This window comes from Opisthorchis viverrini (genome assembly GCF_000715545.1).
Source record: "Opisthorchis viverrini unplaced genomic scaffold opera_v5_44, whole genome shotgun sequence".
NCBI classification, from domain to species: Eukaryota; Metazoa; Platyhelminthes; class Trematoda; order Opisthorchiida; family Opisthorchiidae; genus Opisthorchis; species Opisthorchis viverrini.
Genome location: NW_008751700.1, coordinates 1,568,974 through 1,575,241, shown reverse-complemented (window position 1 = coordinate 1,575,241; position 6,268 = coordinate 1,568,974).

Sequence of the window (6,268 nt, the reverse complement as noted above, 5' to 3'; positions counted from 1 at the left end):
GACCACAGTCATGTTCCGTTTGACATTTGATGCATAGCTCAGTCGATGTTCTCCGAAGCACACAATCAGCGGTATGGCGTTTTTGTACCACTCGAATTCTACGTGAGCGTGTTGAATTCACCTCAACACCCTACACTTCTGACCAACACTTTATTGTTCACACTAAATCTTGGTACCAGTAGAAAAAGATAGCTTGGCGAAGCAGTCATGTGAGATTATATTGATTCCCACTGGTGTACCATATCACGGTCCACTGAACGACGATTATACACACAAGCTGTTATTCGCTAACAACGGACATAACTGTCCAGCCACATGCGCTTTGCACGAATGAGGTCAGCACTTAGATTGTTTGGGTTCTTACTTCACCAGACTTAGGTGTAAAGCTGGACAACCTCACAGAAGCGTTTGTGAAACAGTACGGAAAGCGCCTGAAAGTAAATAATCACAAGGAGAATAATAAGAAGAACATACAATGTTTGCCAATCTTAAGAACCAAATGTTGACAAACCTTGGAATTTTTTTAAAAAAGTCACAGAACTCATTTGGTGCAGGACATCATTCCTTCACGCGCTACGAAAATCGAAGTCACTGAGACTAAGGATTCCGAAGCAATCACAGTCGTGTTTAGGTTTCACTTTGAACCTAGGTGATTGACGCAAGATATGCGGCTGAAATACTATCTGAGTATACACACCCGAAGTCCTTTGTTAAGTCGAGAAGACCGTCGTTGTATTCGGTATGGTTCTGTAATGACAACAAATAAACAACAGTTATTGATTGAGTAGAAGTGTCAATGGTTAATACATAGCATGATTCAATACGGACGTACATTCAAGATTGTACCACAGGTCTTTGAACAGATCCGACGTAAACGTTAAGGAAAATACAGGTGAAGTTTATAGTCCAAACAGTGTCTGAAATGTGGAATGAGAGTCATGAAGTGTCGGTAGGTGTGAAGTAATCAACAAACGTTCACCGAACGTTACACTCCCCCTGGATCGCTGCTTGGTGGAGTGTCAGGGATCTCAATGTTTCCTTCGAGCCTGCATAAATGGCCACGTACCTGCGAACATGACCAGCGGCTGTTCGGATAATCGCCTCAAGTACTAAGCCGTCCGATCCTTCGACGATATTCTCAATGACGGCTTTCGACCACTGACCTCTGGAGGTGCCTTTGTTGACAACCAGAACCAAGTCTCCCGGCTGAACATTTGGGTGTACTCGTGTCCAACGTTGGATTAATTGCAGTGTCGGGAGATAAGGTTAAGCCATTTCTTCCCAAATATATCCACCAAATTTTGGGCCTGGCGCCATCTTCGGTTAAATTTCCAACATGGTAATTCCTCCGGAACGGAAACCGATTCGTTGCTGCGAAGTAGTAAAAATTTATTAGGACTCAATACGTATTGATCATCGGGGTCATCGAACCGCTTCACCAGTGGACGGTCGTTCAACATAAGTTCTATTTCCACTATCGTTGTACACAAAAATGCATCCGTCAGCGGCTGTTCCTCCAGAATAATCATTAGTGCACGCTTAATTGAGCGGAATATTCGCTCCCAAACTCCACCTTGGTAGCTGGCTTTCGGGGGGATGAATATCCAATCACATTCGCAAACGAGGAGTTCATTCCGAATCTTCTCTTGACTCCACGCACGCATAAGCATTTTTATTTCAGATTCGGCTCCTATGAAGTTACTCCCATTATCGTTGTAAGGGCGTTGAGGACAACCTCTGCGAGCCACGAATCGATTAAATGCACACAGGAAGGAGTCAGTATCCATGGAATGGGCCAGTTCGATGTGTACTGCACGCGAACGGAAGCAACAGACAGCCAAAGCGTTTCTCTAACGTACGTCCACGCTTAACATACATCGGACCGAAATAGTCTACATCGCATATTGTGGATGGATCTTGGTAACACAGGTTCCGATCAGCCGGTAGTGGAGCCATAACTTGTTGACAGGGTTGCCCGAACCAACGACGGCATTTGAAACAGTCTTTTAGTAGCGATTTGACCGTTTTTGCAGCCTTCAGGATCCAGTAATTTTGCCTTAAATTTGAAACGACGAAGTTGAGTCCCGCGTGACCATTCAAAGTGTGATAGTGTTCAGTTATCAAATGAGTGACGAAACGCTTCAAAGGGAGGATTACAGGATAAGTAGTCTCAAATGGCAGCGTAGCGTCTTGTAATCGACCGCCAACCCGGAGAATACCGTCGAATTATTGATTGAATAGAAGTGTCAATGGCTAATACATAGCAATAATACGATACGGACGTACATTCAAGATTGTACCACAGGTCTTTGAACAGATCCGACGTAAACGTTAAGGAAAATACAGGTGAAGTTTCCAAACAGTGGTCGGTCGGGAGATAAGGTTAAGCCATTTCTTCCCAAATATATCCACCAAATTTTGGGCCTGGCGCCATCTTCGGTTAAATTTCCTGGTAATTCCAACCAAGTCTCCCGGCTGAACATTTGGGTGTACTCGTGTCCAACGTTGGATTAATTGCAGTGTCGGGAGATAAGGTTAAGCCATTTCTTCCCAAATATATCCACCAAATTTTGGGCCTGGCGCCATCTTCGGTTAAATTTCCAACATGGTAATTCCTCCGGAACGGAAACCGATTCGTTGCTGCGAAGTAGTAAAAATTTATTAGGACTCAATACGTATTGATCATCGGGGTCATCGAACCGCTTCACCAGTGGACGGTCGTTCAACATAAGTTCTATTTCCACTATCGTTGTACACAAAAATGCATCCGTCAGCGGCTGTTCCTCCAGAATAATCATTAGTGCACGCTTAATTGAGCGGAATATTCGCTCCCAAACTCCACCTTGGTAGCTGGCTTTCGGGGGGATGAATATCCAATCACATTCGCAAACGAGGAGTTCATTCCGAATCTTCTCTTGACTCCACGCACGCATAAGCATTTTTATTTCAGATTCGGCTCCTATGAAGTTACTCCCATTATCGTTGTAAGGGCGTTGAGGACAACCTCTGCGAGCCACGAATCGATTAAATGCACACAGGAAGGAGTCAGTATCCATGGAATGGGCCAGTTCGATGTGTACTGCACGCGAACGGAAGCAACAGACAGCCAAAGCGTTTCTCTAACGTACGTCCACGCTTAACATACATCGGACCGAAATAGTCTACATCGCATATTGTGGATGGATCTTGGTAACACAGGTTCCGATCAGCCGGTAGTGGAGCCATAACTTGTTGACAGGGTTGCCCGAACCAACGACGGCATTTGAAACAGTCTTTTAGTAGCGATTTGACCGTTTTTGCAGCCTTCAGGATCCAGTAATTTTGCCTTAAATTTGAAACGACGAAGTTGAGTCCCGCGTGACCATTCAAAGTGTGATAGTGTTCAGTTATCAAATGAGTGACGAAACGCTTCAAAGGGAGGATTACAGGATAAGTAGTCTCAAATGGCAGCGTAGCGTCTTGTAATCGACCGCCAACCCGGAGAATACCGTCGAACAAAAGGGGGTTCAATTTACGCAATGAACTTGAGCGACAAACTACTTTGTCCTTTTTCGGTCCATGAGTTGTCACGGTATCGGCAACGGGATATGTGTTCTGTAGCGATGAAATTTCTTTGCTAAATGTTTGTGATTGTATCAGTCGGATTACTTCCTTTGTGGCTACACGCAGGTCGTTCACCGCCAGTGACGTGTTTTGTTGCTCGTTTTTCTTCACTAGATATGTTCTGTACTTTAACCACCACGCCACTGGGCGGAGTAACTTAGTCCAAGATTTGACTATTCAAACCGTAAAATCAGATTTATTTCCTTTGGCTCATCAGGTATATTGACAAGCGACGTAAATACAGTACAATCCGTCGTTGCGGTACTAGATGGAGTCTGCGGCCATAAGCTGTGATCGAGTGTCAGAAGTGAAGGCCCATCTAACCAGCGCTTGAGCTTTGACACTTCGGAAGCGAAAATGCCACGAGACGCAAGGTCAGCAGGATTGTATTTTGTCGGAACATATCGCCATTCTTCGACACTAGATAAGTCCAGTATAACGGCCAAACGATTGGCAACGAAGGTAGGAAATCTCTTTGATTGGTTTCGGACGCTATATAAGACGATTAATGAGTCCGTCCATAAGGTTGTCGAAGAGATGACAACTCCACTGTCGACTTGTATCTGTTTCGCCAACTTCGCTGCAACCACCGCCGCGACTAACTCTAAACGAGGCACCGTAGTCGTTTTAATGGGAGCTACGCGGGCTTTTGCCAAAACAAGTCCGCAGCATGTTTCTCCATTTTGCTTGGTCATCAGAAAGTAAGCGACTGCACCATAACCCGAATCAGATGCGTCGCTAAAGACATGCAAATCAAATTGTGTGGTACTGTAAAACCCTGGGCCCTTTATGCACCTAGGTATGACGACATTTTGAATCAGCTGAATCGAACGTGACCATTTCAACCATAAATCCAGCTCGACGCCCTCTATGATTTGATCCCATTCAAACTTCAATTTGCACAACCGCTGGAGTAAGAGTTTAGCAGTTAAAATGACAGGAGACAAATAACCCAGAGGGTCAAAAAAGGAGGAAACGTAAGACAATATATTCCTTCTGGTGGCGAGTGAAGTCATTGTTTGAACGTGAAATCTATAAGAGTCTTCCTTTAGGTTCCAGTTCAAACCAAGAGTACGATGAATTGATGGTTCATTTAATGAAAGCTGGACACAGTCCACCGCGCAGTCAGATTCCGGTAATAATTTCAATGACCGTAAATCGTTGCTCACCCATTTCGAAAGATTGAATCCGCCGTCTTCCAGCATCGATTTCAACTGACCCGCGTAAGTACGGGCTTCATCAATAGTTCGTGTGCTGTATAAGCAATCATCTGCATAGAAACATTGTTTGGCTTCTTCCATAACGTCCACATAGTAAGCTTTTCCTTTGTCTAGAATCGCACGATTCAACCCGAATGCTGCGCAACTTGGGGAGGATTTGGCACCAAACAGACGAACACACATTCTATGCTCTAGCGGAGGCCGTTCGAGTTTTTCATTATCCCACCACAAGAAACGCAAAGCATTACGATCTTCTTCTGGAACCCGAACCTGGTGGAACATAGCTTGTATATCGGCCATCACTGCGATCCTTTCGCGCCGAAACCTAAGAAGGACGCCGATAAGCGAATTGTTTAAATCGAGACCTGACATCAAACTTTCATTCAGAGAAAAGCCATTGAAAGCTGCGGCACAGTCAAAGACTATGCGAAGCTCTCCTGGTTTCAATGGGGGGAAAACGGGATTGTGTGGGAGATAACATTTCAAACCCAAAGATGATTCTTGCGCCCGTTCCGCGTGAGACTGTTTCAAATATTCGCTCATGACTTCACAATAGCGTTCACGCCACTCGTCGCACTGCAAAAGCAGCTGGCTTAGTCGACGGAATGCGGCCAACTTGTTATCAGGTAACGAGTAAGGATCGGTCAACCATGGTAATGCTATTTCATAATGGCCGCCTTTGAATATCACGCTGTTTTGCATTATAGTGAGAGCCCTTCGGCCTAAAACGGACATTTCCCTGTCTTTTGGAGGTCCAGGATCCAGCATATCTTGCTGGTAAAAACGCTCTAGATTTTTCTCATAATCACATATTATCGTTTGATTTACAAAGAAATGTTGTGTAACACATACAATGGACCCATCAATGTCCAACCAAGTGGCGTTTTGATAGCGAGTGGTTCGTCTGGGGTGCCTTTCCGTTGTTCCTCTATCCAATGAGCCCTAGGTACATCGGATCCTAGTAAAATACCGTTCTTGGTGTCGTATTTATCGAATGGGACATCCTTTAAATGTGTCCACCTTGCTAGCTGGCAGTGGTTCGGAACAATTCGGTTAATTTTAGGAAGGTTCTTCACCACTCATGGTCGTTGAACACAGATTGGATCATTTGAACCCGGACAATCTACATCAGCCCTCACTTCTGTTGACTGAAGAGGTTTATCGTCAGTCAATGTTTTCAAGGTGAGTTTGGTATGCTGACCAAGCAAATTTAGTCTTGTCGCAAGGGCTTGAGAGATAAATGAGGAATCTGAGCCACTGTCGAGAAAGGCGCATGTACTGATGGTTCGAGCTCCATTTCTGACGACAACTGGAACGATCGCAAGAGCTACACCGCGCGAGGAAACACGCGGAAACGCTTGATCGGAGTGATGTAGAGAAGTGTGGTGTGATGATACGCTTGGTTCTTCATCATTCTGAACAACATTTAAATGTAACAAATGGTG